Genomic DNA, 21,773 nt, shown 5'->3' on the forward strand with positions numbered 1-21,773 from the left:
GTGATATGCCTAAACCGGAGCTCCCATTTGGCCCAAGGATGGAAAACCTTTCTAATGTCTTTCTTTATCAGAGCTGGAAACAGGCAGGGATGGTCAGGAAGAGAGAGCCCCTCAGCCCCAGCTGGCTCTGGCTCTGTGTTTTACATGCAGCCAGGCTCTCTGCTGCTTGCACTGAGCTCCAGTCAACGTAACAGACTCATTTGTGCTGCCTCAGTGGGAAGGAAAATCTGTTGCTTGGAGGACTTAAGCATCTGCAGGTTGCTGTGGCACGTGTGAGCATCATGCCCAGGCATAAGATGGAGCAGAGATGAGTGAAGAGCTCCCAAGATGACAAATGTGCTGCTGGAGAGACGTGGGGGCTGTGCTGGGGGGTGTGAGAGGCTGTGATGTGCTCCAGCAATCTGATGGCTGATGACATGGGAGATAGCTGGGCTCTGTGATCCTGCTGGATCCCTTCCAGCACACATCCCTGTGGCTGCTCCTTCCCCCAGGCTCTGGGCATTCTTCACCTTTCTTATCTTAATCATGTCTTGCTGCCTGTGAAAGGTTCTGCTCTAATATTATTGGGCTTTTATTTAGAGCTTGTGATAGCATTGCCCTGGCTGGATCTGTTGGATGGCTGGGTTTGTAAAAGGGCTGCACAGATGTATAAGAGATGTTAGAAAACAAACAGGACTTCCAGGGGCAAACTCATCCTCTTAAACCACTAATTTTCCTTCAGATTCCCTCAAAGTGTCATGCTGTGTGTGTTTTATAGCAGGACTGTTCCTCCTTTGCCATTTATTTACATTTTATTTATACTTGCATTGTAAGGCCTGAAGTGTTCGTGCCTCAAAAGACAAAACCCAGGGACGTGCCACAAATTTACTGCTGGATAACCTTAAAGTGGGAAAATTGCCAGTGAGCTGTGGAAGGCATGTGTTCTCCCTGTGCTGGGAGAGTCTCCTCAGCCTCCACCCTGGCTGTTCTGTGTGCCTGCCTGCTGCTTTTCCAGCAAAGGTGCAGAATCCAAACTTAATAGAGAGAGGAGTTAACAGCGCTGTTCTTGCCTTTGCTGTGCACTGCCTTCACACCTGTAAATGTTTTATCCCCAAGCCCAAGTCAGGTGCTCAGAAAGAAGCAAGAAATTTGTTGTTCCTCTGTCTTTGTTGCTGCCTTCAGTGCTCACAGAATCCTGGAATATCCTGAGCTGGGAGGGACCCACAAGGACCAACCTGACCATTCCTCTGAGCCTGTGCTGCTCCTGGGTGTACTCCTGCTTCCTGCTCCTTCCAGCAGTGAGAGCACTGAATTTGTGTTCTTAGGGGTGTGACTGATGTTCTGTTTGGGTTTCTGTTCCACTGCTCTGCTTGGGGACACTGGGGAGTGACACTTGTGTGACCAGAGTGTTTCCATGAGGGGCTGCACTCCCACATGCACAGCTTCCCAGAGCTGTGGCTTCTGAGGGGGAAATTCTCCCTGTTTTTTCAGGCCTAAGCACCCTTAGCAAGTCTCCAGTCTAAAGGTGATTTAGGCAATTTCTCTCTATTTCTGTAGCATGTGTGACACCCACAATGCACTCATAAAGGGTCATGGATCACTCACTAATTTTGGTGGTGGTGCAGGGGGGAATTCCTCCTCTACCTTTAGCTTAGACAACTGGGGATTAAAAATAACCTCAGCCCAAGGAAAGGAAGGATCCCAGGCTGTAGGGTTTTCATCCAGAGGTATCATCCAGCCCTGATGGAGAGGAGGGGCCCACCTGACTCCTCCTCAGCCAGCCCCATGTGCTGGGTCATGCTGAGCTCAGAGCTTCAGAGTTTTAATCCATGTGATCCCAAAGAGGTTTGGGCTCTTCCAGCTCAGCTGGCTGCACCCAAATGTCAGCTTTTGCACCTGGGCACAGCCTCCTTAGGGATTGATTTCCCTCTGGTGACAGGACACTGCAGCACGAGTTGTTACTCCAGTGGGCTTTGCAGAGCAGATGGCTGGAGAGTGGCCATGCTGGAAGGAGGGAAAAGCTGCCTTTATGGAGCTGCTGCTGCTGGTTTGGGCCATGAGTTATTTGGTAGCTGCTGCCAACATATGGATTTTGTTTAAATTTCACAGAATAGAGAATCACGTGAATGAAAACATGATGTGCTTATTTTAGGCAGGGCAGCAGTGGCCATGTTACTCTGAGTAGGGGATCAAACCTGAAAAGTGACTGATTTTTTCATCCTGGCTCTCAATTGTGATTCCCTGAAAACTTTTTCCAGAATCACATTTTTTTTCTGTTACTAATAGCAGGAAATAGGACTGATTAGTATCTGATTACTAAGTCTAGGATATAGACTTATCCTTAAGATAGGATTAGGCCTCATGTAATGATTTTCAGCTGTTTATTATTTCATGTGACTAATGCATGGCCTAACCCAGAATTCAAAGCCAAACTGAAGAAATACCAGAAATATGCACAGCAGGGTTTTGGTGGTTTTTTTTTTTTTTTTTTTTTTTTTAACATAAAGAGCAAGTTACATGCCTGTAATTGTCTGCAGAAAGTAACATATGGGGAATTATGGGATGAGGGCCACAATGGCCCTGTATTTTTTTCAGGGTCCATATGGGAAGCATTTCTCCTGCTGCTCTGTGGACAGACATTCCTGTGCAGCACGAACACGGTGGTGCTGAGGGCTGGCACAGCCCACACACAGCCCCAGTTTGGGGTTTCATTGCCTCTCTAGGGTAAGAGGTTGATGGAAGTGCTGGGGGCTGTAGGCATTAAGATGTCTTGGTTTGAACAGACAGGTGTGTGCTAAGGAAGACCTTGAATGGAAAATGAGAACCTCCTCCTTCTGAGTTATTATAATTTTGAAATTAAGGAGTTCTAAGGCAAAGGTATGGGAAGAGGAATAACAGTTCTTTATTAGAAAAATTAAAAATACAAATGCAATAATACAAAAAAAGAAACCAAACCACAGCCAGAGTGAGAGCAGTCCCTGCCCCCTGTGTGTCAGGGGGTGTCCCAGCCCCATCCATGGGGGCTCAGCCCTCCTGCAGTGCCAGCTGTGGCTCTGCTGCAGCAGGGATCCTGCACAAGGGGGGAGTTTTCCTCTGCAGCTCCAGGGCTGCTGCAGATGGGCCTGGGCTCCCTCTGGCCATGCAGGGCAGCAGAAAGCTGCTCCTCTGGCAATGCAGGGGGCAAAGGCTGCTGTGCTGTGCCAGGCTCAGATTGGATCCAGGTAGGAATGCTTGGCTCCTCCCCTGGGCGGAGCATCTCCCCATGGGATGCTGGGATTGGATCAGCCCTGCAGGGACACTCAGTGGCCATGGACAGCAGAGATCTCCTGGAGGGAGGGTTGGCTGTGGGAGAGAGAAAGAAAAAACTGCCCCATGGACAGCAGAGAACTGCCCCAGCTCTGACAGGTGGGGATAGAACACACACCCCCAAACCATATCTTACAACCCAGCACATAAGGTGGAGAATAAGATGAAGTTTTATGACAGCACAAATTCCAGTCAGCTCACACGAGGAGGTTCCATGAGCTCTCAGACAGAAATACCAAGAAATGGGCACATGCTGCCCCTCAGGTGCTCCTGAGTGTCCTGCTGGTGATTCACTGAATTATCCCAGCTGGAAAAGGCTCCAGGACCAAGTCCAGCCTTTGGCTGATCCCCAGCAGCCCCGAGCGCCTGGTGCAGTTGGATGCAGCAGCCTCCTGCCTTCTCCCCACGTGCTGTGTCCCAGGAGCAGGCAGCAGATGGGATTTGCTCCTGGAGGAGGAGCACCCAGCCTGGGGAGGGAGGGAGGGAGGGATGTTCATTTCATAACACGCTGGCAAGTGTTTAAAAATAAGTCAGCGGAGCAGCAGCCAGCATTGGCTGCAGATCAGAGTTTTGACATTGCAAAAGATAAAAGCAGATTTGGAAAAATTCTGTTCAGTTCCTGCAGTCTCAGTCATGCAATAATCCCAGTCTCAGACACTGGGGAGTTTGTGGGGCTCCTTTGCAGTGGCAGGAGCACACAGAGCCCTCAAGCCACGTTCACCTCCCTCCTGAGGGTGATAAAGTTGTGCTGATGAACTGAGCCTTGTCCCAGAGTCCTGCAGCCACCTTAAACATATTCATTTACTGCTGTTGTCATTAGTTATTTGTACCTAGGTGGTGTTTAGGAAACTCAGTCATGTATCAAGATCTCATTGAGTACAAATGAACAATAAAATACACAGTGCTTCACAGACCTTCCAGTTAATGACTTAACTAATTGCTCTAATTAATCTGTGCAAAAATGGGGAATTTGCCCTGGGACCTTTTGAAAAATTAGTAAACATATATTGTTCTTTTTTCTGTCAGATATTCTCGTCCTGAGGTTTTTATCTCTGCTCTGGGTTACAGAAGAACAGCCGTGCTGGGACATCAAAGCACAGCCAAAAATGTCCATTTAGCCTTAATTTATGCACAGTATTTTCCAGTGTCCACTCCCCTCCAGGCCTCTCCTTGGGGTGGCAGGATCTTTGCCTGTGCTGGCAAATGGGATGGGGGTTTGGGGTTTGGGATGTAGCACATGGGATATTTCACAAGCCTTCGTCTGAAAACAATTGATCTTTGAGGCTGGTCTAGTTGAAATGAGCAGCACATCCCTTCCAAGCATGTATTGAAAATATGACAAATTATTTGGCCTAGAGGATGTGATACTGTCCTACTAAATGTATCCTCCTGAGAACCTGACCTTTAGAAAGGATGTTTTGTTGTTGTTATTTTAGCAAGATAATTTCTAGTACCACAAACTCCTGCCAGCCCCAGTTTGGAGCTGAAACCTTGAGCAGCACAAATCCATTTATTACTTTTGTGCTGTATTTTTGTGTGTTCTATTTGCCCTGTCCTTCCCCCTGCAAAACAGAGGAAAAAAACCCAGTTCCAACTGGTCCTTATCTGCCTGGTACCTGTGGACACAGGTGGGTAATGGGGGTGATGTGCCACAGAGAAAACTTTTTCTGGGTCAGAAATGAGATTCAGTAAATGCTCCTCTCCAAAAGCCCTGACCTGCACCAGTCTGGTCCATTTTAGATAAAAGGGATCTGTCTCAGGGCTCACTGAAGTGAGGGGAAGGACTCCCAGGAGGTCAGGCTGCTCCAAAGCCATCTTAGCACCTCGGGTTCAGGAGTTCAGTTCTTGTTTAAATCCCTAAAGAAGGTGTGGACAGTAATTGCCGAGGCTGCAGTGCCTTCAGGTGCTGTCTCTGTGCACCCAGGGCCCCCAGTGTGGCTTCTGAGGCTCAGAGCTCACTTTTCTACTCATGCAAATGAACTAAATTGAACTAAACTAGCAGCTCCCTTTGAAGTTCCTGCAGAGCACAGCAGTGCATCAGGGTCATGGTTCTTCCTGCCTTTCCTTAGGGAAGCCTCTCACAGTGTTAGAAACTCCAAATTTCAGATTTCAAAGTCCTGCAGTTTTTGTTTCAAGCCTGAATTGTGGCTGATGCCAAATCAGCACCAGCTCCTGAGCGTGTTCAGCTTGGTAGTTTGGATTGTGGGTGTCTGATGGTGATGTTTCCATCAATCATTTGAAAACTGAGGACAAGAGCAATAAATTCAGAGCATCGGCTTTCCACTCAACCATGGATATGTAGAATTAAAGGGGTTTGGTCCCCAGGAAGGCTGAAGTGAGAAGGGTCAGTTTGAGGGGAAGGGGGGGGATGAATGCTGCCATTAGACACTGTAATAAGCCAATATTCCCTCTCTGAGAGGAAAAAGGCACCCGAGCAGGGGGAGAGCACTGGAGGATGTTCCTGATGACCTTGAGAATGTGTAGGGGTGAGATGGCTGAGGCAGGAGGGGTGGCATGGTATGAGAAATGCTACTCACTTTCAAAAAAATTTAAAATGTTTATTAAAACCTTATGAAAAATGTAACAGAAGACTGAATAGAGAAAATATTACAGCACCATGGGCAGAGGATTTTCCCCACCATGTGCTCACCCACACAATGGAGGTTTCCCCTTTTAACCCTTTAGCTCCCCCAAAGTTCTGTCCCTGGACTCCTCCTTCCCTGCCCAGTGCTGGAGATCCCTGCCTGACACCTTGATTGGAGCTCAGGGGCTGCCACAGGAACGAGTGACCCTCCCAAATGTCCCCAACCCAGGGCACCCCTGAGAACAACACAAGGGGGGTAAAACACAACTATCAATCTATAAAGCTGTTCCTAACATATATACAGGATATTGGCCTTTAAATTGTGAGAGTCACCCTTCCCATTACACATCTGTAACAGTGGTACAGAAAGCGTAGGAGAAGGGGAGAGAAGGAGAACGAAGAAAAAGGAAGGGAAAGGAAGGGAAAGGAAGCGAAAGGAAGGGCTGGCTGGTGCACAGGGCAGGATTTGGGGGTGGAGATGGGCTGGAAGCCAGTTACCTATGGAGATGCAGGAGGGCTGTGAGCACAGGGTTATCATAGCAGTGACTGTGGGAAAGGGGAAGCAGGATGTGAATTTCTGATGTGATGGGAAGCTTGACACTGGAAAAGCACCACTGAAGTGCAAGTGCAGTCCTGCAATCACATTCCACTGTGAAAGTGTGTACTGGAAATTCAATATTTAAATGCAAAAGTGGCCTTTCCTCTCTTCCTGCTCAACATTTGTAATTCTCTTTGAATTACAGATCCAAGTTGCTCTCAGGTGTTGTACAAAGATGGGACATCCTTGTCCCTAAACATGGAGAAGTGGATGTAATGCTTGTGGTTTCTCTCTTGGCCACCATCTGAAGCAGGAGCTGTTCTGCTCAGAAGTGAACAATTTCCCCAAGGACAGTGCAGTTTCTGCAGACTGGGGGGTGTGGAAAGCTTGGCCATGGAAAGAGGGAAGAAAAAAGTGGCAGATCCTGGGAAGATGTCCTTGGGAAAGAATGGGGGAAAAGAAATGATCCCCTTCAGGCCTCGAGTGAGTCAGGGGAGAGTGTGGCCCTGTCCCCACAGAGGAAAGTGTCCCCAGTTTGGGTCCTCAGCTCCCAGCAAGGTCAGACTTTCATTCTCTGCTTGGACTCATTCTCATCTTGGGGATTTTAAGCATGGCCCTCCTTTTCTTAGGACATCTTTCCCACAGCAGCTGCAGGGCTGGTGGGCAGAAGGGGATGGAGCTCAGGGTCTGGCAGCTCAATGCCCACCAAGGCTGCATTTTCCAGAGAGCAGCAGATTCCTGCTGAACCTGACCTGCAAAGGCAGGGAGCTGCTAAATGAGGTTGCTGACCCTGGGTATTGTACAACAACACTTTTTGTTCCCCTCTTAACTCCTTCAGTTTGCTGGAGGGTGAGGAGGGCCAGCTTTGGCAGATGGGTGTTAGTTGTGTTCCTCAGGGAGGTGGAAGAGGGAGGGGAAGATAGAACTTACTTAGAGCTTCTGCAAAATACTGCCCAAATTGTTTAAGATTATCAGTTTGGGAATTAATTAAAATATGGCCTTAAAATTTAGGGTTTCTCCTTCCTGTCTAGGGCAAGCAGTGGGAAAGCATTCAGGGTTTTTTTAACTGTAAGAATCAACACAAAAACAGCTTTCACTGGCTGTGAACTGGAGAGCTGCAGGGTTACTCATTAGCACAGTTTTTAGGGGGGAATTAATTAGTATTCCTGGGAATCTGGAGGGAGTCTTGGGCCTGATCTTGGCTGTCCCAGGGCAGGTCAGAGGATGGGCAGTGCTGGGGACAGAAGGGGACTGAGGGCATCAAGGACTGAAGTGTTGAGGGGATGTGGTGTGGAACACCCGGAACTCAGGGATGGAAGTGAGATGGAGGCAGGATGGAACAGAAGGAGGAAATGTGTGTTGGAGGGCTGGGAGGGTGGGAAGGAGAGTGGAGGAGAGGATTGTGCTGGCCTGGAAGTCGTGGGTGTTTGCTGGGTGGCAAACACAGGGCAGCTCCTCCAGACCAGAGGTTTGTCAAAGGCAAACTCTGTGAGTTCCCTTTGCTTTCTGGTCCCCAAGGGTAAAATGCAGTGCCAAGTGTGACTGTCCTGACACTGGTGGCACTCACCAAGACATCTGGGGATCTCTTTCAAGGGCAGGAGGCTGAGGGAGGCCTGTGGGGACACCACACACCTGGGTGTGAGTGATCCACCTCTGGGCCTTCTTCTCATTGAACGCCTTGCTCTCAAAAAACGGCTCCATACACTCCTCTTTGGCTAAAAATGGGATCCTGTGAACTGCTGTGGTGGCTGAGGCTCCCTGGGTTTACCTGGTCCTTCCAGATCAGCCACAGAGCCAGGGCTTGGCTCTCAGAATGAGGTGGCCATAGCACAGTGCTCAGGTGGCACCTGTCACTTGGTGTGGCCACTCCACAGGGAGGAAACCCCCCTGGCACGGCAGGTTCTCTCATTTCCTTTCTCTCATTTTCTGAGAAATCAGGTTCTGTCTGTAAACACTAATCTTCAGCTAAGTCACCTTGGATAAGTTATTTTCTGTGTTTGACATGTAGATAAAGGAGTGAGGTGTGTTTTCTGCTGAGTTCTCTGGGAGCCCCAAGCACAATGGGACTGAGACCCTATTGTACTGTGCACCCTGTTGTACCAAGTGTTCTACAAAGGGATCAAGGACAGTCCTACTCCAGGTAGCTGAAACTCCCAGTCCTATATTTAGCTGCCTCTCAGGAGTGCTTTGAGCGTTAATTATGTTTTTAAAGCACTTAGTGCCTATCATCAGCAGCTCTCTATAGAAACACGGAGTTAAACAGTCACAGATCTGGGGCCTCTTCAGAACTGTTCCCAACAATGAGCAGTGTAACCAGGCACAGATGTGCATGGATGGTGCAGAGTGAGCTCCAGGCTCACTCATTGAGGCAAAGCAGCTCAGCTCACGCTTTCCTTGAGCACTTGAGTGGTTTCAGCGGGCTGGGGTTGGTAGCAGAGTCCTTGAATGCACACAGAGCTCTTCCTCCCCCATACAGAGACTGAATCATGCTGGAACAACCCCAGATTTTTGTCCAGGAGGTGTTTGTTGTGCTCCTGTGCTCATTCCAACACTACATCCATTACATAAAGCCCCCTGGATCCATGGCTGCTGTGTTTGTCAGGAGAATGCAGCTGTGTGCAGGAATAAAGGCAGTGCAGTGGAGAATATTTCTCTCTGATGACCAAATTAGCTCCTTTATTTCTGGCTTTGGCTGTGTCACCCCTACGGCCCATTGGCAGAGCACAAACAGATGGAAGGAGTTTGAAGAGCACAAGCACTCTCTGGGGTGCCCTGTGTGTGTGTGAGAGCATTGAGAGCACACCCCAAAACCTGCAGTAAATGGGCTTGGGCACTGAGGGAGGACAGTGCCTGAGCACAGAAGTGAAATGCACCAAGCAAACCCCTGCCAAATGGACTTTCTTGACCTTTAAAAGTAATTAGTGAGTTCACAGCTCAGTAAAATGCAGTTTGTGGCTTGTGATACTTGCTAAGGATGCACTTCTCTCTCTGCAGCCATATTCACATCATAATGACATCCTTTTTTTTGGGAAACCAAATTTTGAGCAATGTCATCCCTTCTCTAATCTCTGATTAGTCTTTACAGATTGAGCACATTCAAGGTAGCCCAGGGAGAAATCTGGAAGTGTTCTGAGGGCCCCTGTGCAGTGTGGGCTGCTCAGGGTACAGTCCCATGGACCCTTTGTGTCCACAGGTGCCAGCCTGTGCCAGTGACCTGCAACTCTGCTTGAAACTTGGGTCACAAACACCACCAGTGAGTTCCTCCCTTCCCTCCCCTTCAGGAGGGGCAAGAAGGGAGGCCTCTGTGAGCTTTTACAGCCTGGGAGGTGTTCTGGTGACCTCTGCAATTTGTGCCTCCCCAGGGCTCTGTGAGGAGGTGCCCAGTGCAAGGGGCTCACACCATTGTGTCACCTCCCACAAACCCACAAAGCTCAGCCCAAAACCTGAGCAGCCACTTTTGTATTGATGCTATCTGCACTCACACTGTGGTATTTCTTCATTTCTTATCTTGCCAAATGGCAGCAATTTTTTCCCTTTCCAACAGGCCAATCTATACAGAGAGGAAATGTTTTCAGAAGGAAAGAGGAGCGTGCACTAGAGGAAACCACAAACACTAACAGCTTGCTATAGAGACACGGTCTGGAAATAACAGATTCCTTGTGAAAATAAAAATGCTAAATATTATTTATAACCTTTGAATGGGGTGCAAAAACTGTTTGCTTGTGTTTTTGTGGGTTCTGTTCTTTTCCTGCTTCCATACTTGTTTCTGTGGTTCTGCTCCTCTCCCTGGGGTAGTCCCATCACACTGCAGGTGCTGCTCCAAGCACAACTTCTCTGGGACAAGATGGATTTAAGAAATCTTTGTTCTCCCACCTTTGGCTGTGTGGTTTTGGGCTGGCACTGAAGTTTGACATCTCTGTGCCCAAGCAGCAGCTCTGCCTGGAAGCAGATGTGTTGTGATGGAGGTGGGAATGGACTGTGTTACCCAAAGAACTGAAATTTTGCACTGGAGGATAAAAGAGGCAATGAAAGCTCAACAAAGGGTTTGCCTGAGCCTGGAGTGCTGGTGGGTGTGACTGCTTGGGGATGAGCAGTTTGCAGTTTGGCCTCAGAAATCACTGCAGTCTGGCTTCAGAAATCACTGCTTGAGCACAAATATGAGGGCTGATGTTTTGCTGCTGAGGATGGAAGAGTTTGGGAATTCCCTAAAATTCCTTACTGAAGATGTTTCTTGACTCTTCTGTCCTCAGCAGCAAAATGGTTTGGGTTGAAAAGGACAGTGAAGATCATCTTGTTCTGATGGTCACTCCCAGCCCCATCCATCCAGCCTGCCCTTCAAGACTCCCAGCAATGGGATATCTGTGATTTTCCTGGGCAAGGAGCTGCTCCTGCCACACTCCCTGAGCAGCCTGGCACGTAGGAGGGTGTCCTGCCAGAGCAATGTCCTGGCAGCTCAGAGAGGAGAGCAAGATAAGTTCTCTCTTGCTTGAACTGCAGCCTGCCTCCTAAAAATAAAGCTGCAGGTAATTGCTTAATTCATCACCCAAATGGGCCCTTGGCTGAGCAGTGTAAATATGCAAGGTTGCTTTTGCCCTTGGCCTTGCTCCCTGGAGCTCCTGTGTCCCAAACTGTCCCACAGGCACCGAGCCAGGCACGTCTTTTGTCAGATCTCAAGATCTCAGTCCTGAGATGCCAAGCCACCGAGACCACCCTTGGGGGGCCTGGGAGTCCTGGAATGTTGCCAGAAGTGTCTGGTGGCAGGACTTTGACCCTACACGGGAGACGACACCTTTATGAAGATAAGAGGACTTCACCGGGGTGAATGGCGAAAAGATTAGCTAATTAGAGAGTGAGACACAGGGTTTAGGATTTATGTACAGGGGGGTTTAGAGGAGTAAGATGGAGGAATTGGGGTGTGTCCTGCCCTCCTTCTTCTTCCTCTTCTCCTCCATCTTCTTTGGCCACGGTGGCACCTTTGGATTGGTTATTACTGAGAGTGCACCGAGTTATAAGAATAGATAGTATTGGGGAAAAATGATAAATATTGTACACGTAACAATGGGTATAAAGATACGTGGCGGTCCGGGGGACGGCACAGTGTGCTTATGGCTGACTGCTGAGCAGATCTCTGTTCGGCTGAAAGAACATCTTTTAGATAAACAATTAATAAACATAAAAACCGAAAGAAGAACTGAAGCCTCTTCTCGTCCTTCGATACGCGGGCTGCCCCAAGGCCACCTCCGGGCCTTTCCAGGCCCCTCAAACAGCTGAGATAACCGGACAGTCTTTGGGAACATTTTGGGGGTTTCAGCAAAGTCCCCCAAGTGCAGAGCTTGCAGTTGGGTGTGTGGAGAATCAATACGCCATTAGCTGCATGGAGCAGGGACCTTGTCTGTCTTTGGAACAGTGACAGGCCCTGCATTGATCTGTGAATTACTGGAGCAGTGTCAGACCTGTAATGTCAGGTCCTGCTGTGGGTTATGCTGTATGGCCTTGGTAGCTGCTCAAACAGACTCCTCTTGGACACTCCATCAGGCTTTAGCTCACTGTGTGTCCCTCCCAGCAGATGGATGGCTGGGCAAAGCTCTCAGAGTGGTTCTTTCCCCAGGCTGCTGTCAGGGTGAGGAGAGCTCGTTCATCCTCCTCTCACAGAGCAGCAGCAGCAGAGCCCAGAGCCCCTCTGCTCCTGCAGCCCCAGCTGGGACTCCAGGCTTCAGGGCTGGAGCGGCTCCCCTGGCAGGGGCCTGGTGTCTGAGGAGCTTCTGGGTTTGAGCAGCCAGGTGTGTGCTAAGGAAGGCAGGAGCCTCCCTTGAAATGGAAAATGTAAACCCTCTCACTCTGAATTGTTATAACTTTGAAATAAGGGGCTCTCAGGCAAAGACATGGGAGTAGGAATAACAGTTCATTATTAGGAAAAATAAAAATACAAATGCAATAGTGCAAACAAAACAAAGTTTAAAAAAAAAACCAAAACCACACATCAAAAAAACCACCACTGCCAGAGTGAGAGCAGTCCCTGCCCCTGTGTGTCAGGGCGGTGTCCCAGCCCCATCCATGGGGGCTCAGCCCTCCTGCAGTGCCAGCTGTGGCTCTGCTGCAGCAGGGATCCTGCACAAGGGGGGAGTTTTCCTCTGCAGCTCCAGGGCTGCTGCAGATGGGCCTGGGCTCCCTCTGGCCATGCAGGGCAGCAGAAAGCTGCTCCTCTGGCAATGCAGGGGGCAAAGGCTGCTGTGCTGGGCCAGGCTCAGATTGGATCCAGGGAGGAATGCTTGGCTCCTCCCCTGGGCGGAGCATCTCCCCATGGGATGCTGGGATTGGATCAGCCCTGCAGGGACACTCAGTGGCCATGGAGAGCAGAGATCTCCTGGAGGGAGGGTTGGCTGTGGGAGAGATAAAGAAAAAACTGCCCATGGACAGCAGAGAACTGCCCCAGCTCTGACAGATGGAAACAGAACACACACACATCTCACAGCCAAAGACAGGAGACAGAGATGGCCCAACAGGCCTGGAGGGAGGATCCTGGAGCATTTTGTCTGCAGCAGAGTGATGGTGGTGGGGATGAAGGTCCTGGAATGAACCTGGGCCCAGCTGCTGATGGCACTGCCTCACCCAGGGTGTTTCAGCCATGCAGGGCTGGTTATGGAGCCTTGGATGAAGGTGCCGTCCTGCTCTGCTCTGCTGGGCATCTGCTCTCTCCCTGCTTGGGTCTCCTCACTGGTACCTGGCTGTGCTGGGCAGGCCCTGGCACAGGGTGCCCAGAGCAGCTGGGGCTGCCCCTGGATCCCTGGCAGTGCCCAAGGCCAGGCTGGACAGGGCTGGGAGCAGCCTGGGACAGTGGGAGGTGTCCCTGCCATGGCAGGGGTGGGGATGAGATGACATTCAAAGTTCCTTCCAACCTAAACCAGTATGCTGAGTGCTCTCCACAGAGTCCCCTCCCCTCTCTGAGGGTTTTCTGTGCTTCCTCACAGCTAGCTGGGCACGCTGGTGCTTTGTGGGGATCTGTGCCACTGGAACAGACCAGGGAGCAGCTGCTGGGAAGGCTGCTCTGGATTGTTCTGAGCAGCTCATGCAAATACTTGCTGTGTGTTGGTGGGGAAATGTTTGTGCCTGAATCCCAGGAATACTGAATCATTGAAAGCAGCCCTTAGGCAGGGCTTACTAAAGCCAGTTCTCTGGGGTTCTCTGACATCTCAAGTGATGTAACTTGGGTCAGCTCTCTCACTAAAAGATCTTAGTGATGGTTTTGATCCTGATTTTCATTTTTGTTACACACTGTGATCTGCTCCTTTTTGCCTCTTTTTCCTCCCTTTTCTCCAGTATTTGCAGAATGTGACAGTCCCCTGTGTTAGTCAGAGGTATAAATCTGTATTTGTGTCATAACATGCAGGTGAGATTGCTGTAAGAAACTCTTTTCTTTACCTTTTCTGCAAATCCCCTTCATCCCTTCCTGCTCCTGGATCCCCTGCTGTGATCCAGAATTCCCCACAGCTGCTGTGAGCAAACAGGGTGGCAGTGAGGTGTAACTGGACATTTTGGGACAAACCTGTGACATCTGTCAGGGATGGCTCCTCAAGTGGAGTTTCCCTTTGGGAGGGGCAGAGCAGCAGCAGAACAGCTCCTGGGAAGGGGGCTGCACCCACAGGGAAGGGAATTCCTCTCACTGGTAAACTGCCAGGAATGCTTCACAGGTGTCCAGGTTTTCCCCAGGATAGGAATCACCTTCAGGCTTGTCTTTGGTGTCTGAACAAAGTCTCTGTGCCTGACTCCTGTGGCAGCAGTGCCTGCTCTCCCTGCTGAGCTGCAAAGAGCTTTCTTTAGCCCATGGATTTCTGCTCTGCAGCAGCTCTGCTGCCAAGTTCTGCCTTTCTCAACAAGGTATTTTATCTATGTGAGCACAGTGGTAAATGCCACTATTTTTGGACTTTCAGGGAGGACAGAGCGATGTCCAAGCTCTTTCACCAGTCCCAGGTGTTGGAACCAAATAAATCTTTCCTCAGATGTAAACAGCTTTGGCCTGGGGAAGGATTTCTGTTGGTTTGTGCCAGGGGCAAATCTTGATTGGGGAATTATTATTTGGAAGCAGAACCTGGCAGTGTAATAGGCTAAACAGGCTTTGACATTGTCCTGGTGCCTGCGTTGTCCTTGCTCTGGGTGCTGATCCTCCCTCTGGCTCTGAAAGTAATTTCCCTCTGTTCCATTTCTATATTGATAAGAAAAGTTCATTTTTGAATCCCTGTGAGTGTGCACCTGTAAATGCAGATTTGTGTTTAAACATTTTGAACGAGCCTACAGACCTGAGCAGTGACTGCTCCCTCCTCCATCCTTTCCCAGGAGTGCAGGTGTGCAGGAACCTGGACATTGTCTGTTCCCATAATGATGTAAGCACAAACATTCTTCTACAGCTCATCATCTAATCTAAGCCTAAATCAGAGAATCTCAGAGTGGCTGTGTTGGAAGGGAGCTTAAAGCTCATCTCACCCCCACTGCCATGGCCAGGGACACCTCCCACCAGACCAGGATGCTCCAAGCCCCCCCCAGCCTGGCATAAAATTATATTATTAAATAGATTTTATTAATATATTTATATTATTATAGATAAATATATTTTATTTTATATTTATATTATAATAACATAATATTATTTATATTATTAAATAATATATTTAACTATATATTAAATATTATTTAATATATTATTTAATATTTATATTTTATATTATATTATTATTAAATATAATTTGAAATATTATAGTTTAAATATAATATATTATTATCTATTATATAATATATTTTATATATTATATAAATAATTATATTATTATATTATATATGTTATAAATATTATATTATAATAATATATATTATATTATTAAATATATTTTAAAATGAACTGTGCCCATCCTGGTGTTGGTCCTTGCCTGGCTGGGCTGCAAGAAAATGTGTTCAATTCCCTTACCCCTACCTGTCACAATTGTTTAAGTGAAATCTTAATGCTCTGTTGGACAAATTCATTTCAGCCAGAATTATTCACATAATTTTTCATAGGCAGGAGCTTTTTCAGAGATGCAATATGTTGGAGAACAGGTGAAATATGCTCTATTTTCAGTTTGTATCTGCTAAAATCCCTGCTTGCCAAGCCTGGGCCCATTCATCTGCTGCTTTTTCTGAGTTCCCAATTTGTCATTCAGCATGAAGGCACAGGGTGGGAGTTTTTGTGACCCCCCATTTCTGAAAGTCAGCATGCTCATGGAAATCTCTGCAGTAAACCAACTGCATTTGCATGGTGAAGGACACCAGGCAGCTCTGAGCATTCCTGCACTGGGAGAGATCTCCTGATATGCTAAAATCCAGCTCCTGGAAAAGAACAGTCCAGTGGAAGGGGAAGCACTGACCCTTTAGCTGCAGCTTCTGATCTGGGGGATAAATTTTTGATAGGTGGTCAGTCCCAGGAAAAATAAATGTAGCATGTACAGTGAATAGAAATGTATAGGGTTCAGGGGAATACTAGTTTTTCACTGGGCTCTAGTATTTAAGTTCATTTTTAAACTTTATATATCTATTTTTTTTCCCGAGGAGAGAGTGAACTCTCATTTGCTGATCCCTTTACAGCTACTTTCTGTATCCCCTGCAGGAGAATGAGGATGCATTGGGGAGGCAGTGAGAGCAGAGGAAGCTGACCTGTATTCCCTGCACAGTTGTGTTTGTATTCCCTGCACAGTTCCCACAGCCCTGTGGCAGCTCAGGATTCCACAGGTGTAACCTGCAGTCAGAGGAATGGGAATTATCTACCCTAATAACAACAGCTTTGAGCAGATCTGGCTAAAATTGTGTCAAACCTGCTGCAAGGAGAGAAAATCCCATGCCCCAGGTCCCACCAGGGCTGCAAAGGAAAATGGGTGCCTGTTCTTGTGCCAATGCCCCTGATTGTTAATGAGCCCTCCCTTTAACAATGTGTGTTTAGCAGGACAGCACTAAAGGCTTCAGCAGTCCCCTCATGTCCAGCATTCCCTGGGACACTCTGCCCCTTGCAGCAGCTCTGGTTCCTCACTCACTGCCCTGAGAGCCTCTCTGGTGTCCCCTCTCTCTGAGTCCCCTGCAGGTCACACATGGCCAATGCCTTTGGGCCATTTCCCTCCTTGGTTTGGCTTTTCCCCAGCTCAGAGATTCCCTGTGGGCCTTCAGCTCTCTGGCTGATGTAGGCCAGGGACAAACATCTCTTGGAGCTGAAAACTCCACTGTGCTTCACTGAGTGACAGCTGTGCTCTGCACACATATCTATTTAATTTTGCTTTATGGTTCCTGTGTTTTCCAGCACCATTTCAGTGTTACTTATTCCTTCTGGGAAGGGGGGCTCCACGTTCCTCTTCCCTGCTGGAATGTGGCTTCCACCCTGAGCTCTGTGTGTTCTGTACCTCGTGCTGCACGAGATGCAGATATGGAAAGATGCAGCTAAAAATGCTGCTTTCCCAGAAATTTTTCCTGTATTAGAACCCCAGAGTGGTTTGGGTTGGAAGGGACTTTGAATGTCATCTGATCCCACTCCTCCATGGCAGGGACACCTCCCACTGTCCCAGGCTGCTCCCAATGTCCAGCCTGGCCTTGGGCACTGCCAGGGATCCAGGGGCAGCCCCAGCTGCTCTGGGCACCCTGTGCCAGGGCCTGCCCACCCTCACAGGGAACAATTCCTCATTCCCAACATCCCATCCATCCCTGCCCTCTGGCTGTGGGACCTATTCCCTGTGTCCTGTCCCTCCATCCCTTGTCCCCAGTCCCTCTGCAGCTCTCCTGGAGCCCCTTCAGGCCCTGCAAGGTTGATGTTGTTTTCCCTCAGCACCCATTTCTCAGAAATGTATTTTCATTTCAGGGCTCTTCCTTCTCCCCCAGCCCCCCATCACAAGTTTCCTCAGCTGAGGGTTGTATGGGAGGGTTAATGTTTTCCTTCATCCAGGCTGACATGGAGCAAAAAGCTTTTCCCCCACCTCCAGCTCCTGGGGAGCCTTTGGAAATGAAGGCTGCAAATCACATTAGATTGTATTTCACTAAAGGTTTTCTCTGTCCTAGAAAACTCCTGCCTCCTCCTGAAATACACTCAGCTTAAGAAGAGACTAATATATTTACTCTAACTGTGCTCAGTCTAGGAATAATTTTGCTGTAGAGATTAAATTTTTATATCATCTTGAAGAAAACCAACTCCTGCCAGTCCCCAGGGATCCCCTGTCTGGCTGTTCCAGCAGGAGGGGCTCAGATCTTGGCAGCCCCACGTGGTGTCTTGCTTTTTCTTTCCCCTTCCATTCCTGCAGAGCAATAGCAATATATTCCATTTGTTCCAAAGTTAAGAATTTTTAGGAGATTCTGAAAAAAAAAAAAAAAAATCCTGTTTTAGCTTTGGGTGATTGTGGTTTTGGGACGAGTGAAGCTTGTGGCTGCTCAGAGCTCTGATCTGCACCACCACCTCATCTCCATGCAGCCCATTCCCACCTCCTGAGCTTGCAGAATTCCCCAGGGGCTGAATCTACTCCCAAGATGAAGATTTTTGTGGGATTAGTGCTGTTTATCACTACAGGTAGGCTGGAGCAGGCATCAGGAGAGACTTTCTGGCAGAGGTTCAGCACTTCTGCTTTGTGCCTGCCCAGAAGGATAAAGGATTTGCTCTGTGACTTGGGAACAGTCCTGACTCTTTGCTTTCAACCTTTTCTTTGGGAAAATGAGCTGATGGCACCGTGCTCCTTCCCTTTTTGGCTCATGCTGTCTCTGTGTGTCACTTCTGGTCCTTCCAGGCCAATTCCAAGCAGGTTTCATAGAATCCCAGAATATCCTGAGCAGCCACATGGGCTGGGCTCAGGGTAATTCCTGAAGTCACAGCAAAGGCACCCCAAATTCACAGAAAGGTGCCCAAAAATGTGGTGAATAAAAGCCAATGAATGGATTGACTGGATGAGGGTGTGCTGTTACCATTTGTGTTCAGTTCTGCCCCTCCTGAGGCACCTTCTCAGCCAGCTGGAAACAAATTCCTTCCTCTTCTGTTTGGACATGAATTGTCTTCTTTAACAAATGTTCTTGACTCTTGCGTGGAGTGCCACACAGCAGAGTGACATTCCTGAGCCCTCCCAGCAGCCTGGGCTGGAGAGGAAATGCTGAACCAGCTCAGGGACAGACAGGGGATCCTGCCTGGCACACCCCACCTGGCAATCTGCATCTCCATGACTCTCCCTGCAGGGCACAATGGACGGCTCATGGTGTGCCCTGCCCAACACAAATGGGTCCATTTGATTGATTTCTTTGGTTACATGATGGTGGTTTATCAGCATTTACCAACTTAAAGCAGTAGAAAGACAGAATGTGCAGAAATGAGCTGAGAGAAATGAGTGCTGGGATCTGTTCCCCAGGCTGGCATGGCCTCAGGGGTTGGTGGTGTTCTGAGCACTGGGAGAGGTTCCTCACCTCGAGTTGCAGCTCCTTCAGTGAGGTGCTGTGCTTGGGAGCACAATTCCTTACCTGAGCCAGAGGTAAGGACCTCTGGAGATTGGCTGGGATCCTGTGGGATGATTGGCCTTGGGGGGATCATCCTTCCCTGCTGGTTACAGTGTGCAGCTCTGGGACAAGCACTGCCTTGCTGTCTGAGCTAATGATCTGTTATCAGCTGTTGGTAGTAACCTGAGCTTGTGATTTTAAAGCCTGCTTCTTACAGAGCCAGGGGCTGGGATGTCCATGGCTCCCAAATCCCACTGAGTGTCTGTCACAGGCATCTTTTATGGAAAATCCTTTCCTTAAGATTTTTTCTCCTGAGAAGCCGGGAGGCCTCAGGAACAAAATGTAAACATTGATTATCTGCTGCTGTGGAATGCAACAGGTGCATCTGGGATTGGTCTCATGTGGTTGTTTGTAATTAATGGCCAATCACAGTCACTGGCTCAGACTCTGTCTGAGATAGAAGCTTTTGTTATCATTCTTGCTTTTTCTATTCTTAGCCAGCCTTCTGATGAAATCCTTTCTTCTATTCTTTTAGTATAGTTTTAATATAATATATATCATAAAATAATAAGTCAGCCTTCTGAAACATGGAGTCAGATCCTCGTCTCTTCCCTCATCCTCAGACCCTTGTGAACACCGTCATGAGTGTTCTCCATCCATGGAGCCTCTGCCCCCCTCAGAAAGTCCCCATGTCCCTCCTCACAGGTGTGGCTTCAAAGCACAGAAAGCAAAAGCACTGAGGCAGGGAGAAATGTGTTCAGATGAATCAAGAAAAGCAAAATTCAGCTTTAAAAGCAAACTGGGAGATGCTGAGGGTTCCCGGAGTGGAACCACTTGGGGTTGGGAAGTTCATGGAGTGATCTGCTGAGCTTCTGCAGGCCACAAAGTGCCACCTATCCCATCCTTCCTGAGTGATCCCCTGGCTCCTGCTCAGCCTGGAGCTGGGAGAGGCAGCCTGGATGTGTGAGCACAGCCCGGGGCTCCTGATTTGTTGTTATTGTCCTCAGATAGAATCCAGTCAAGCCCAGTGTGGTCAGAGGGGCTCTGATACAGCAGGGAAGGGCGTTGACAGCTTCCTTCTCAGAAGGAATACTAATACTAATACTAAATAATACTACACAACAATGATGATGATAATAATAATAGTAATAATAATCATAATTCTTCAAACTGTTCTTCCAACTATGATTAACATTCCCAGCTCATTTTTTCCTGTCTCTCAACGCTTCTGTTTGAGGAAGAAAAAAAAACCTTTAATGTGTGGGCAGGCAGGAATGTTTTGTCCAGGACAATGGAAGGCAGTGGTAGGTTTGGGAGCTGGACAAACCTCAAGGTTATTGTCCCTTCAGAAGCTTCAGAGGTGACAAATCTGTCCTGTTCTCAGTCAGGGCTCTGACTTTGAAACAATGGGAATATATCCTGGTGTCTTTCAGTATAAAAAAACCAAACAGACACAAAAGCAAACCAAAATCCATCATTATTATTTTTGTGTTTCTGATAAAAAGAGAGTGAATCTCTGCTAATGAAAAATATTAAAATTCCAGGTGTTCCGTCCAATAAATAATAACAAGAGCATGGACTTGGCTTCCCACAGCCACCACCAAATCATCCATGGAGCTCTTTATGTGCAGCTCATTTTGAACTTTGCCTATTTCCTTCAGCTATGCAGATATAAATAAATAATTCCCCTTGATAAAGGTCTGGGAACACTGTACTTTAAAAGATAAGAAAGGTTTGAGGGGAAATTGTTTTTAAATCCCTACCATTTGTATGCTGTTCACTGTTCACACTGAGCAAAAATTCATTCAGCTGGCACTTAACCAAGCCTGTTTTATTCCTGCTCTGTGTTCAACCTATCCTTCTCCTGGGGACATCTAACCTTCCATGTAATTACCTCTCTGAGAGTGGGAAGGAGGCCTGAATAACCTCCCAACCAACTCAGCAAATGCACAGATCCTGGGACAGGTTATCAGGGGCAGGGCTGGCAGGAGCAGCGCGCCTGAGTGTGAGGAACTGCAACACTTGAGCCATTTTTATTCCAGCATTGGGCCAAAAAAGGAGCACGTGGAATGTCTGCAGAAAACCAACCCAAAACAGCCAGAAACCCAAAACACCCGGGATTTTTAGAGTATTTCTTTTTCTTTGGGAATTGAAAAAAACAGCGATGGGTTTTACCAGGGATGAGATTTACCAGGGATGGGTTTTACCAGGGATAGGTTTTATCAATGATGAGTTTTACCAGGGATGGGTTTTACCAAAAATGGGTTTTATCAAGGATGGAGTTTACCAGGGATGGGTTTACCAATGATTCTTTTACCAATGATGAGTTTTATCAATGAAGGTTTTACCAGAGATGGGTTTTTTTCAATGATGAGTTTTACCAATGATGGGTTTTACCAATGATGAGATTTACCAGGAATGAGTTTTACCAGGCATTCATTTTACCAGGGATGGGTTTTACAAATTATGAGATTTACCAGTGATGGATTTTACCAAAAATGGGTTTTACCAGGGATGGGTTTTACCAGGGATAGGTTTTATCAAAAATGGGTTTTACCAGGGGTGGGTTTTACCAAAAATGGGTTTTAACAGGGCATGCAATGATGGTTTTACCAATTATGAGTTTTACCAATGATGGGTTTTACTAATGTTGATTTTTACCAATTATGGGTTTTATCAATAATTCCAATAATTTATTTCACCAGGGATGGGTTTTACCAGGGATGGATTTCACCAGGGATGGGTTTTACTAGTGATGATTTTACCAATGATGAGTTTTACCAGAGATGCGTTTTACCAGGGATTGGTTTACCAATGATGGGTTTTACCAGGGATGGGTTTTATCAAAAATATGTTTTACCAGGGGTGGGTTTTACTAAAAATGGGTTTTACCAG

The 21,773-nt window shown here is 47.8% G+C and overlaps 1 protein-coding gene across 1 annotated transcript in view; it reads left to right on the forward strand.

The window, feature by feature from the left end:
• Positions 1-21,773, forward strand: part of GALNT17 (polypeptide N-acetylgalactosaminyltransferase 17) — a 237,154-nt gene that overhangs the window by 37,751 nt on the left and 177,630 nt on the right. The gene's annotated exons all lie outside the window — the stretch shown is intronic.

Source organism: Zonotrichia albicollis, chromosome 22 (assembly GCF_047830755.1).
Source record: "Zonotrichia albicollis isolate bZonAlb1 chromosome 22, bZonAlb1.hap1, whole genome shotgun sequence".
NCBI classification, from domain to species: Eukaryota; Metazoa; Chordata; class Aves; order Passeriformes; family Passerellidae; genus Zonotrichia; species Zonotrichia albicollis.